Below are 14,917 nucleotides of genomic sequence, written 5' to 3'. Positions count from 1 at the left end.
CACAAGGTAGAGGCATCGGTGTAACGATTGGTGAGGAATATGATCCTGGCTGCAGCATTCAAGACAGATTGGAGAGGGGAGAGTTTGGTAAGAGGGAGACCGATTAGAAGAGAGTTACAATAGTCGAGACGAGAATGAATAAGAGAAACAGTAAGAGTTTTTGCAGAGTCAAAAGTAAGAAAAGGTCGAATTCTAGAAATGTTTTTGAGGTGCAGATGACAAGAGCGAGCCAGTGATCGAATGTGGGGGGCAAAGGAAAGCTCGGAATCAAGTATGACCCCAAGACAGCGGGCATGTTGCTGGGGAGTAATAGTGGAACCACTCACGGAAATGGCAATGTCGGGTGTAGGTACATTAGTAGCGGGAGGAAACACAAGGAGTTCAGTCTTTGACAGGTTCAGTTTCAGATATAGTGAGGACATGATATTAGACACAGCGTTTAGACAATCGCCAGTGTTTTCTAGAAAGGCTGGCGTGATGTCAGGAGAAGAAGCGTATAATTGGGTGTCATCAGCATAGAGATGGTACTGGAAACCAAATCTACTGATTGTTTGACCAATAGGGGCAGTGTACAAGGAGAAGAGGAGGGGGCCTAGAACCGATCCTTGAGGAACCCCAACAGTAAGGGGAAGGTGAGAGGAGGAGGAACCGGCAAAAGAAACAGTAAAGGAGCGGTCGGAGAGATAGGAGGAGAACCAGGAGAGAACAGTGTCCTTGAGGCCAATGGAATGGAGCATAGTGAGGAGGAGCTGATGATCCACAGTGTCGAATGCTGCAGAGAGATCCAAGAGAATTAGCATGGAGTAATGACCATTTGATTTAGCTGTTAGCAGATCATTAGAGACTTTAGTGAGGGCAGTTTCAGTGGAGTGTAAAGAGCGGAAACCGGATTGGAGAGGGTCGAGAACAGAGTTTTCTGAGAGATAGCGGATAAGACGGGAGTGGACCAGGCGTTCCATGAGTTTAGAGATGAAGGGAAGATTAGAGACAGGTCTATAGTTAGCGGCACAGTTTTGGTCGAGGGATGGTTTTTTAAGTAGTGGATGTATGATGGCATGCTTAAATGAGGAGGGAAAAATACCAGAAGAGAGAGAGAGGTTAAATATTTTAGTTAGGTGAGGGGTGACAGCAGGGGAAAGGGACTGGAGGAGATGTGACGGAAATGGGTCACTGGTGCAAGTAGTTGGGCGAGAAGATGCAAGGAGCCTGCTTACTTCTTCTGTGACTGGTTCAAAATCAGAGAGTGAGTTAGATGCAGTGGGGGAGGGAGGACAGTGCATGGTATGAGGGGATTTGGAGATAATTTCCTGTCGGATCTGGTCAATTTTTTCTTTGAAGTAATTGGCCAGATCGTCAGCTCGGAGCTCCGTGGTTGGGGCCTGTACTCTTGGATTGAGTAGAGAATGAAAAGTGTCAAAGAGACGTTTCGGGTTATTGGACAGTGAGATGATGAGGGTGTTGAAATAGGTTTGTTTGGAGAGGTGAAGGGCAGTGTTGTATGTTCTAAGCATAAACTTAAAATGGATGAAATCTTCATGTAGATTGGATTTTCTCCACAGACGCTCGGCGCACCTGGAGCACCGCTGCAGGAAACGTGTTTGCACCGTGTGCCAGGGTTGTCGCCGTCTGCGTTGTGGTGTTCTATTTATAGGGGGTGCAAATTCATCCAGGGCACTTTGAAGTGTTTCATTGTAATGCTTCAATGCAGAATCAGGACATGAGAGGGAGGAGATAGGGGCCAATGAAGACTGCAAGTTCTTCAGAAGTTTCTGGGTGTTAATGGCCTGTATGTTTCTATAAGTCTGGACAGTGGGGGTGACCTGAGCAGCCTGGCAGTTCTTGATAGAGAATGAAAGAAGATTGTGGTCAGAGAGCGGGAGAGGGGAGTTTGCAAAATCATCCACTGCACAAAGCCGAGAGAAGACCAAGTCGAGGGAGTTTCCGTCTTCATGCGTTGGAGAATTAGTATGCTGCGAAAGCCCAAACGAGGAGGTTAGAGATAAAAGGTGAGTAGCAGATGGGGAGAGGGGAAGAGCAATGGGGATGTTGAAATCTCCCATGATGAGGGTAGGGATGTCACAGGAGAGAAAATGTGGAAGCCAAGTGGCAAAATGATCCAGGAACTGATGGGAGGGGCCGGGAGGACGATACACCACCGCCACTCGCATGGAGAAGGGGGTGTAGAGTCTGACGGCATGGACCTCAAAAGAAGGGAAGACAAGTGAGGGTACTTGAGGGATAACCTGAAAGGTACATTTTGGTGATAGGAGCAGACCAACGCCTCCACCAGCTCTATTGTCTGATCTTGGGGTATGAGAGAAGTGTAGCCCCCCGTATGAAAGAGCAGCAGCAGCGGTAGTATCTGACTGCTGGATCCAGGTTTCAGTAAGAGCCAGGAGGTTAAGAGAATTAGAAAGGAAGAAGTCATGAATGAAGGAGAGTTTGTTACACACTGAGCGAGAATTCCAAAGTGCACAATTAAGAGAGACAGATGGCATGCAGGGAATATTAATAAGATTAGAGGGGTTTCTGAGTGTAGCAGTGGGGGGGTTTGACTTTCTATAACATGGGGGACCAGGGTTGGGAGCAATGTCTCCTGCAACTAGGAGAAGGAGGATAGAAAGAGTGAGCAGATGGTTAAGTGATTTGTGAGAGCGTCTCTGGTGTTGAATGGTGGGACTGGCTGGATCTGTGCAATTTAACAATGTGAAAAGAGCATGAGTGCTATACATAGGAGAGGAAAGAAGCGAGGGGCCAATATGGATGGAGTGTGGAGAGTTAATGCCAGGGCGGTGGATGTGTGTGAATGCAGCGGCCAGGATAAAAATTACACAAATGCATATGGTATATATTTGTTGTACTCCAAATGTACAGAGAGTAGATGTATATACAGTGGGGCAAAAAAGTATTTAGTCAGTCAGCAATAGTGCAAGTTCCACCACTTAAAAAGATGAGAGGCGTCTGTAATTTACATCATAGGTAGACCTCAACTATGGGAGACAAACTGAGAAAAAAAAATCCAGAAAATCACATTGTCTGTTTTTTTTTTCATTTTATTTGCATATTATGGTGGAAAATAAGTATTTGGTCAGAAACAAGCAATCAAGAGTTCTGGCTCTCACAGACCTGTAACTTCTTCTTTAAGAGTCTCCTCTTTCCTCCACTCATTACCTGTAGTAATGGCACCTGTTTAAACTTGTTATCAGTATAAAAAGACACCTGTGCACACCCTCAAACAGTCTGACTCCAAACTCCACTATGGTGAAGACCAAAGAGCTGTCAAAGGACACCAGAAACAAAATTGTAGCCCTGCACCAGGCTGGGAAGATGGAATCTGCAATAGCCAACCAGCTTGGAGTGAAGAAATCAACTGTGGGAGCAATAATTAGAAAATGGAAGACATACAAGACCACTGATAATCTCCCTCGATCTAGTGCTCCACGCAAAATCCCACCCCGTGGGGTCAGAATGATCACAAGAACGGTGAGCAAAAATCCCAGAACCACGCGGGGGACCTAGTGAATGAACTGCAGAGAGCTGGGACCAATGTAACAAGGCCTACCATAAGTAACACACTATGCCACCATGGACTCAGATCCTGCAGTGCCAGACGTGTCCCACTGCTTAAGCCTGTACATGTCCGGGCCCGTCTGAAGTTTGCTAGAGAGCATTTGGATGATCCAGAGGAGTTTTGGGAGACTGTCCTATGGTCTGATGAAACCAAACTGGAACTGTTTGGTAGAAACACAACTTGTCGTGTTTGGAGGAAAAAGAATACTGAGTTGCATCCATCAAACACCATACCTACTGTAAAGCATGGTGGTGGAAACATCATGCTTTGGGGCTGTTTCTCTGCAAAGGGGCCAGGACGACTTATCCGGGTACATGAAAGAATGAATGGGGCCATGTATCGAGAGATTTTGAGTGCAAACCTCCTTCCATCAGCAAGGGCATTGAAGATGAAACGTGGCTGGGTCTTTCAACATGACAATGATCCAAAGCACACCGCCAGGGCAACGAAGGAGTGGCTTCGTAAGAAGCATTTCAAGGTCTTGGAGTGGCCTAGCCAGTCTCCAGATCTCAACCCTATAGAAAACCTTTGGAGGGAGTTGAAAGTCCGTGTTGCCAAGCGAAAAGCCAAAAACATCACTGCTCTAGAGGAGATCTGCATGGAGGAATGGGCCAACTTACCAACAACAGTGTGTGGCAACCTTGTGAAGACTTACAGAAAACGTTTGACCTCTGTCATTGCCAACAAAGGATATTTCACAAAGTATAGAGAGGAAATTTTGTTTCTGACCAAATACTTATTTTCCACCATAATATGCAAATAAAATGAAAAAAAAACAGACAATGTGATTTTCTGGATTTTTTTTTCTCAGTTTGTCTCCCATAGTTGAGGTCTACCTATGATGTAAATTACAGACGCCTCTCATCTTTTTAAGTGGTGGAACTTGCACTATTGCTGACTGACTAAATACTTTTTTGCCCCACTGTAAATGTCTTACCTGTCTCCTGCCCTGTCTAACTGCCATGTTATAACTGCCAGAAGTACTTTGATACATGTACTTAGATTACATGTGCATAAATGCCACCCCTGCATAAATGCTCCCCCTAGCTAGGTCTGAATATATAGGAGGTTAAGGCTAAGTTTTTTTTTATTTTGTTTTTTTTGTGGCTCTCTCTGCTCGTTAATCAATCACACTAAATTGAGACACCAGGACCCAATAAAATGTTGTGGTCAAATAAACACATGTCCAGCACTACATGGATCATAAAGCACTTTGAATGATCAAAGAGGAAGGGAAGAAACCATAGAAGCTTGCCCTAGAAGAAGACAAGCGAAGATGGTGGGGCTAGGTAACCTCCTGAGTGATCAGAGAGGAAGGGGAGAAACCAAAGAAGCCTGCCCTAGAGGAAGACAAGAGAAGGCGATGGAGCTAGGTGACCTCCTGAATGATCAGGGAGGGAGGGGAGAAACCATAGAAGCTTGCCCTAGAAGACAAGCGAAGATGGTGGGGCTAGGTGACTTCCTGAGTGATCAGAGTGGAAGGGGAGAAACCGTAGTAGCCTTCCCTAGAGGAAGACTAGAGAAAACGATGGAGCTAGGTGACCTGAATGATCAGAGAGGAAGGGGAGAAACCATAGAAGCTTGCCCTAGAAGACAAGCAAAGATGGTGGGGCTAGGTGACTTCCTGAGTGATCAGAGTGGAGGGGAGAAACCGTAGTAGCCTTCCCTAGAGGAAGACTAGAGAAAACGATGGAGCTAGGTGACCTGAATGATCAGAGAGGAAGGGGAGAAGCCATAGAAGCCTGTCTTAAAGGAAGAACAGAGAAGAACAGTGGAGCTAGGTGACCTCCTAAGTGATCCACTGCTGTCACTGGTCCATGTATTGCCAGATGGGAAGTCCAGCTGTGGTCTCACTCAATTCAACATTGCATAAATATTATAAATTGAACAGGTACAGTCCAAATAGATACATTGGGAAATGTTTACAAAAACTTTCTAAATTTTAGACCCTGTATACGTAGACTGGAGAATCTTAAAATGCTACAATCTTATCAAAGTGGCTTATGCTGTTTGATAAATTTGATTAATTTTTAAAATGTCTATTTTAAGTTTACATCACCTGTTAATAATTGGTTGGCTTACTTTGTGCCTGAAATTTGTGCCACATTTTGTTGCATTGTTGCTGTTCAGCCCATTGCCCTTTTCCAACAAACCATTAAAATTTTGCTGCTAGGCTGCGCCGCCATGTTGGGCATGTCAGAAAGTGTCTAAAACTCATATCAAGTGTAGTGCAGGGCACGTAAGACAGTCTCCATGTAGTTCAGGCCTTCCTCCACATGTTCAGTTGCCCATTAATAACTGTACCAACAAAGGGTAATTGAAAAGTAACCTATCAAATGGCAACTCGGACTCAGACATAGAAATTTAGGCAACAGACCTCAGGGTCAGGCTGACACCATCTGACTAATACCAGAGGATCACAGTGGTCCAACAGAAGACAACCCCGCTTGGTAAAGTTGACTTGGTAAACACTTGCCACTAGTTATAGGTTATTGATTAATTGATACAAAATAGTAGACATGTAGAAGTTATGGTTCAACAAATGTGACTTTCTCCATTCACCTCTGCTGTAGGTTCTGAAGTATGCGCAGTAATTTTTGGAACTACCATAGAAAAATATTCAGGATTGAGAGTCCTCAGTAGTTGATACCTTTTAATGGCTAACTGAAAAGATGGTAACACATCTTTTCAGTTAGCCATTAAAAGGTATCAACTACTGAGGACTCTCAATCCTGAATATTTTTCTATCCACTGGCTAACACGGTACAAAGATATACATCTTTCCTGGAACTACCATAGAAATTAATGGAGATAATACTACATTTATCAGCCATTTATGGCATATTCTGTGGATGTCTCATAAATATCTCAGATGGGAATACTCTTTACATTTCTCTGGGCATCTTTCCATCTTTTTGAGCATATGACCAAAAATGAACATTTGTTGTCCCAGATACAGAAGCAATCTAGTGAGTAACTAGGGCCCTTAACATGCCCAGAACATTAAAACCAAACCTGGGAAATTCCCCACTCCTGCATTCCTCTGGGAGCGTAATTACAGTAACACTACAACTACAAGAGTTCAAACTATGTAAATTGTGCAATTAACGTTAAATAAAAACAGAACCATATTTGTACAAGACGGGTTTACGTACATCTTATCTGACCTGCATAAATCAATTAAACCATAAAAGTTTTTTTTCAAAATAATATGGTGAAGAATATTATTTATTACACAAGGTATGAGGAGAAGAAGCGGGATTGTTTTATTAAAGTAATGCAAACACAGTTTATATTAAGTGAAGCTATATACATTATCTGTATACTGTCTTTGAGATATAAGGCTGCATTCTCTTGAATCTAAGGACACTGGAGTTGTGCCACTTGGCCAGCCCATGCACAGTTTACTACTGAAGATGTGGCTTTGTGATGTTTTTTTGTTGCATAACTTTTACATGTGAAAGAAGTTAACCTGTACAAGGCCAAAACTTTAAAGGAGGAATTGAGTCTGAAATATTTTTTAATACACCGATGAGCAAGAGGATAACAATGTTTTGAACTTTTGACTTTCAGATTCCATATCTCACCATCCATTACTGCTTCGACCGGGAGACTACCATCATTTTATAGACAATCATCTTAGCTATCTCATACTTAAACTTGATTTCCAACTATTTTGCATATGATTAACTATGCAGATTCTTGTCATGTCACTGCATTGTTACAGTTTTGCTCCTAAAAATCTGAAACCTAATTTTATGTTGTAAATCCACCCTTCGGCTTTCAACACTTCCTGAACTCTTCTGGGCATGCTCTTCTTCTATGTGTTTCCAAATTTGATACATACTGGTCAACTCACTTAGGTATGTATGTATACAGTTTTTTCGCCAATCTCAATGTATGTTTCGCATCATTGACCTGCTGGAACACCATGTCGTCCTTTTCATACTCCTAGTACTCCACTATGTCTCCACTGAAATCTGATCTCTGGTCTCTTCTACACATTCTCAAAGTTTCTTCATTTTGGTCTGCTCATCACTTGAGTATGTATACATGCCAACAGCCACAATAAGGCCAGGATCACACATTCGTGAAACTCGGATGAGTCACGCATGTCAATACCCGGCACTCGGGAGCATAGCGTGCGGCTGCATAAAAATACATGTAGCCGCACGCTCCGCTCCTGAGTGCCGGAGGCAGTGAGAGGTATTGACGTGCGAGACTTGTCTGAGTTTCTCGCAAGTCTGACCCTGGCCTAAGCCGTATACTCCATAGAGGTGGCTTCTATGGAAAATGGGTAGAAAAAAACCTTTATGTACACACAAAAAATGTAAGGCTTGTTTTGAGTTTGCCAAAGACGTGGGAGACTCTCCAAATGTATGGAGGGAGGTGCTGTGGTGTCACATGAGACCAAAATTGCAACTTTTTGGCTATCAACGTAAAGGCTATATCTGACACCAAACCAACACTGCTCATCATAGAATCACTCCAAGAACTCCATCCCCACAGCGAAACATGGTGATGGCAGTATCCTGCTGTGGGGATGGTTTTTGGCTGATGGAGCTGGAGCATTATTGTTTTGAGGAATGGGCAGAAATCCCTATGGCAAGATGTGGAAAGCTCATAGAGACTTATCCAAAGTGATTTTCAGCTGTAATTGCCACAAAAGGAGGCTAGTACTGACTTTAGGGGAATCAATAGTTATGCACACTAAAGATTTTAGTTTTTTTGTCCTATTTGTTGTTTGATTCACAGTAAAAATAAAACCAAATGTTCACAGTTGTAGGCATGCTCGTTACATGAACTGATACAAATCCTAAAAAAAACAAAAAAAACAAAACAAAACGTGAAATTCTAAGGGGGTGCATATTTTTGCAAGCCAATGTATATCCTTGTATCATATGCAGTATATCAAAGTTTTGTACAATAAGTGAGTAAATTAAGCAGATCTAAGTCCAAACATATCAAACAAATAACGTAAGAGAAAACAAATCAACTTTGTGTCTGATTCCGCTGATGGTCTTGAGGTGACACAATACGAATGAAAGACAGACTAGGCAGTCCAGGGGAACTCAATATATAGAGCCCAGATTTTTGTGTACTTGGTAACCTTCATTTATATAAATACTTTTCCTAGAAGCAGGGGAAGGATTCACTACTGATTTTCATTCAGAAATGGTGAGCAGTGGAGTCATAACTAGCTCAAACATCTCTTCTGAGAAATCAAAACAGAACAGATGTTTAGGTCTTTGCTAATCTTTGTGCTTCTCTAGAGAATGAAGGACTCATCCTCTGACATCTAGGTTATGGCATTCCATTTATTTTTTTGAAAAAATAGGAGGGTAATCTCTTGGAAATAATGGAATTGTTAACTGGGTTGTTTGTCCCTTTTCAACTAATGTAAGTGATGCGTAAGGGCCCCGTCACACATAGCGACGCACCAGCGATCCCGACACCAATATGACCTTGTCAGGATCGCTGGTGTGTCGCTACATGATCACTGGTGAGCTGTCAAACAGACAGCTTCACCAGCGACACGCGGGTAACAAGCGACGCACGTCGCTTAATTACCCACTGTGTACCTTAGTTACCAGCGCGCTGGTGCAGGGAGCTGGTAACCAAGGTACTCATCAGGTTTCTAAGGCTAGTTTCATATTTGCGTTTAAGGCTGTAGCAGCGGCCTGCGCACGGCCGCCGCTAAGCCCTGCCCCCTGCCGTACCTCCGCCAGTAGCTCCGCCTACGGGCGCATGACGCTGCATGCATCATGCGTCCCCTATCTTTAGCACTGGGGACGCAGGCCATGCGCAGGTATGCGTTTGGTGGCGCATGCGTCCTTTTGACGCTGCACCGAGCACACCAAATTGAAACAGGTTGTGTTTGGCGCTGGTCGGCGCAGCGTCAAAAGGATTTATGCGCCGCCAAACGCATACCTGCGCACGGCCTGCATCCCCAGTGCTAAAGATAGGGGACACATGACGCATGCAGAGTCATGCTCCCGTAGGTGGAGCTACTGGCAGAGGCACGACAGGGGGCGGGGCTTAGCGGCGGCTGTGCTCAGGCCGCCGCAGCGGCCTTAAACACAAATGTGTAACTAGCCATTGCGCTGCGCGGCGATTAGAAACCCGATGTGTACCTTAGTTACCAGCGCCAGCTCGCTGATCGCTGGTCTCCCGCCTGTCACACGCAGCGATGCGTGCTGGTCAGCGGGAGACTAGCGATCAAAAAAATGTCCTGGCCATTCCAGGACGATCAGCGATACCTGGCAGGGGGGCCGGTCGCTGGTCAGTGTCACAGCGATGAGATCGCTGTTGCGTCACAAAACTTGTGACTCAGCAGCGATCTCGCTAGCGAGATCGCTGTGTGTGACCGGGGCTTTAAAAAACAGTGCTTTATTTACTTTGCCTGGGTCCTGTCATGCAACTCTGCTGTTGTCCCAGTCTTTTTTGATTGGCTGCAGCAGTGACGTCAGTTCAACAGCGCTGCAGCCAATCTCTGACTTCAGCTGTTTGTGCCGTGTACATTGGCAGGCAGCTTGATAGGATATTGTTAAATGACTATACGAGGGGCGATCCAAAAGTAATGATAATCAATAATAAACACAATGAATATAGTCACAAAATTCTAGACTATTTTTATAGTCTCCTAACAAGTCTATACATTTAGTCCATCTCTTTTCTAAACTTAGAATTCCCTTCGAAAAAAAATCTTGATCTTGACCCTCAAAAAACTCCCCAACAGCGGTTATCACGTCGCTATCGTCGTCAAATTTCTTGCCCCGGAGGCATTCCTTTAGCCGAGGAAAGAGAAAGAAGTCACTGGGGGATAGATATGGCAAATAGGGGGGTGTTCCACCAGTTCAAAGCCCGCTTCTTGAATGGTAGCCATGGCAACTTCAGCTTTGTGAGCCGGTGCGTTATCTTGGTGAAACAGCACTCCAGCCCGCAGTTTGCTGCGCCCTTTTCTCCTTGATAGCCTCCCGCAATCTTCTTATTTGTTCTGCGTAGTAGGAGCCCGTAATAGTGGCTCCCTTCTCCAAATAGTCCACCATAATAATTCCTTCAGCGTCCCAAAAAACGGACGCCATAACCTTTCCTGCTGAGTTTGACACTTTGAATTTCTTCGGCATCGGTTCGTTGGCTCGTTTCCATGTCATCGATTGTTGTTTAGTTTCGGGATCAAAGTGGTGGATCCAGGTCTCATCCATGGTCAAAAACGTGACAAAAAATGATCTTTGTCTGCTTGGAACTTTTCGAGATTTGCTATTGAAATGTCAACTCGTTTCTTCTTTTGCTCGTCGGTTAACATTTTTGGCACCCAACGCGCGGAGACCTTTCTCATATGCAATTCTTTTGCAAGGATTCTTTGAATACTGCCATATGAGGTCCCTGTGACCTCAGCTACATGCCTGATAGTCACTCTTCGATCTGCCAACACAACTTCTTCAACTTTTTTCACGTTTTCTTCATTGAGGGACGTGGATGGGCGTCCTTCGCGATGTTCATCTTCCGTCGATTTTCTTCCCAGCTTAAATTCCTTGGCCCAGCGTGCAACTGTGGAATATGGAGGAGAAGAGTCCTCCAATGTTTCCACCAAGTCGCTGTGTATGTCTTTAGTAGACATTTTTTTCAAGCAGAGGTATTTGATGACAGCTCTGAGTTCGTTTTTTTCCATTTTGATGTTCACTCCTTGGCAGTTCATATTCAAATGAATGTAGCTCCCGGGAATCGTGGCCTATTTAAGTGATTTTTTTTTCCTGGACTAGTGGGTACCTAACAGAGAAGAAAACATTTTATTTTAATTTCTGTGTGCAATAGAAATAACCGATTATCATTACTTTTGGATCGCCCCTCGTATATTGCAATACAAACGTATTGTAGTATATAAAACGAGTAATGAAACAATGCCGGATTAAAGTGACTTAGAGGCATTGAAAAAATATATTAAAAAATTGAAATGGCAGTATTTTCGTATTTTGGTTTCTGCACCTTATACAAAATGCAATAATAATCAAAGCATTCTAGGTACACTAAAATAATAAAAATGTAAAATACACTCATGCAACAGACAAGCTCTTACACAGTTCCATTGATGGAAAAATATACAGTTAGGTCTATATATATTTGGACAGAGACAACATTTTTCTAATTTTGGTTCTAGACGTTACCAAAATGAATTTTAAACAAAACAATTCAGATGCAGTTGAAGTTCAGACTTTCAGCTTTCAATTGAGGGTATCCACGTTAAAATTGGATGAAGGGTTTAGGAGTTTCAGCTCCTTAACATGTGCCACCCTGTTTTTAAAGGGACCAAAAGTAATTGGACAGATTAAATAATTGTAAATAAAATGTTCTCTTCTAGTACTTGATTGAAAACCCTTTGTTGGCAATGACTGCCTGAAGTCTTGAACTCATGGACATCACCAGACGCTGTGTTTCCTCCTTTTTGATGCTCTGCCAGGCCTTCACTGCGGTGGTTTTCAGTTGCTGTTTGTTTGTGGGCCTTTCTGCCTGAAGTTTAGTCTTTAACAAGTGAAATGCATGCTCAATTGGGTTGAGATCAGGTGACTGACTTGGCCATTCAAGAATATTCAACTTCTTTGCTTTAATAAAGTCCTGGGTTACTTTGGTCGTCGTTTCATACTACAGATGGACAATGACCCAAAGCATAAAGCCAATCAGTTTGGCTGCATTTGGCTAGATCTGAGCACACAGTATGGCTCTGAATACCTCAGAATTCATTCGGCTGCTTCTGTCCTGTGTCACATCATCAATAAACACTAGTGACCCAGTGCCACTGGCAGCCATGCATACCCAAGCCATCACACTGCCTCCGCCGTGTTTTACAGATGATGATGTATGCTTTGGATCATGAGCTGTACCACGCCTTCGCCATACTTTTCTCTTTCCATCATTCTGGTAGAGGTTGATCTTGGTTTCATCTGTCCAAAGAATGTTCTTCCAGAACTGTGCTGGCTTTTTTAGATGTTTTTTAGCAAAGTCCAGTCAAGCCTTTTGATTCTTGATGCTTATGAGTGGCTTGCACCGTGCAGTGAACCCTCTGCATTTACTTTCATGCAGTCTTCTCTTTATGGTAGATTTGGATATTGATACGCCTTCCTCCTGGAGAGTGTTGTTCACTTGGTTGGCTGTTGTGAAGGGGTTTCTCTTCACCATAGAGATTATTCTGCGATCATCCACCACTGTTGTCTTCTGTGGGTGCCCAGATCTTTTTTGCATTGATGAGTTCACCAGTGCTTTCTTTCTCAGAATGTACCAAACTGTAGATTTTGCCACTCCTAATGTTGTAGCAATTTCTCGGATGGGTTTTTTCTGTTTTTGCAGCTTAAGGATGGCTTGTTTCACCTGCATGGAGAGCTCCTTTGACAGCATGTTTCCTTCACAGCAAAACCTTCCAAATGCAAGCACCACATCTCAAATCAACTCCAGGCCTTTTATCTGCTTAATTGAGAATGACATAACGAAGGGATTGCCCACACCTGTCCATGAAATATCCTTGGAGTCAATTGTCCAATTACTTTTGGTCCCTTTAAAAACAGGGTGGCACATGTTAAGAAGCAGAAACTCCTAAACCCTTCATCCAAGTTTAATGTGGATACCCACAAATGAAAGCTGAAAGTCTGAACTTCAACTGCATCTGAATTGTTTTGTTTAAAATTCATTGTGATAATGTCTAGAACCAAAATTAGTAAAATGTTGTCTCTGTCCAAATATATATGGACCTAACTGTAAAAGGTCTCAGAACATGATGACAAAAACTATTGGTGGCTCTTCTTTGAACTTGCTCCAGTTTTTCAATGTCTTTTTTAAAATGTGGTGCCCAGAACTGGACACAGTATTCCAGATGCGGCCTGATCAAGGAGCAGTAGTGGGAGATACTTACTTCCAGTGATCTAGACGCTATGCTTCTCTTAATACATCCTAGGACAGTGTTTACTTTTTTTTGCTTCTGCATCACACTGTTGACTCATGTGCAGTTGTGAACAGGTTGCGGGATACAGGAGACAGAGCAAGGGTTAATGTATTTTACAAATCTGAGGGAGATAAAGAGTTAAACAGGGATAATGCAGGTAGGAGGTAATAAAGGGTATGCAATTTGGAAAAATGCAGGGGAAAATGACGGTAGCAGTTCTTAAGGTATAACTTATCCAATCCAACAACTTCCAGACTGTAGAGTCCACGAAACAAGCGTTGGCGCCAACAACTGTGCAGCGTAGGGTTAATCCGGTGTACTCCTGAAGACAACAACGAGCTGTGTCCTTCCGGCAGCGGTGAGTCTCTGATGTCTCCTGCGGGATCCTTAGTCCAACGTGTGCTATGGAGAGTAAGGCACAGGCCATAGCAATGTCGGAGCCCAACGTGGCCCGACAAATATGCAGAGGGGGGTAAGGATTCAGTTCACGGTCGCACACCCGGTACACCTTAGGCGTCATGAGCCCGGAGCGTTTGGCACCTTGCTTTGCGGGGGCCAACGGGCACACGGTACATCTCTGTTCACAGTCCGTGCATTTCCTCCAGAATTTGCAGCACCTTGTCAAAAGTGTCTCGATCACGAGGGGCCAGAGCATAACAGAATTCCTCGCCTCCCCGTCCAGTGCCATCAGTGCTACCTCTGCCTCCAAAGCGGGAGGTCATAGGGTGTATCCTCAACATTCCCCTGACCCACTCAGTCCAGTCCCATAGCAGGGTGTTCTTCCCTGTAAATTTGGGGAAGTTGTTCAACATCGCCCCCAGGGATATGCTGGTCCTCGGGGCACCCCCAACCGCTTGGTCTGTCACCTCTGTGCAGGTGGACTGCATCCTGCCGACTATGTCAAGTGTGAGTAGGTTGCGGGATGCAGTAACGGACAGGAGACAGAGCAAGGGTTAACGCATTTTTGTCATGCCCTCAGCCGCAGGCCCGGTCTCCACTGCACAGGGAGACTGGCACCTATCTCGCAGCTCCACTGGTACTACTCGCCCTGTCCGTGGCTCCAGACGATCAGCGGCACCTTTCTCTTATAAGAATCTGTATCCTCTTGGCAGGTCTCCTGGTAATGCTTTTAGGCGGTGCGCCCCGCTTCCTGCACATATTTAAAACATGAGGGCACCTGTTCTCTATTAGGGCTGTCGCCGTGGGGGGTTCCTACAGTGCCCTAGACCCCTCGATCACAGCCGGAGAACTAAATAGCCTAAGACAGAAAGGGAAATCTAAACTGCCCCAGAGCAGACCCCAAAGCAATAGGCAGCCCCCAACATATAATGACGGTGAAGCAAGATGAAAAAACACTCACAGATAGAAAGATAGGCTGAGCAAATGATGGGGCCCAAGCTAACTAAATAGGAAAG

The sequence above is a fragment of the Dendrobates tinctorius genome, unplaced genomic scaffold, assembly GCF_039654945.1.
Source record: "Dendrobates tinctorius isolate UK_male_01 unplaced genomic scaffold, ASM3965494v1 ptg000008l, whole genome shotgun sequence".
NCBI lineage: Eukaryota > Metazoa > Chordata > Amphibia > Anura > Dendrobatidae > Dendrobates > Dendrobates tinctorius.
This window is presented reverse-complemented; position numbering follows the sequence as displayed.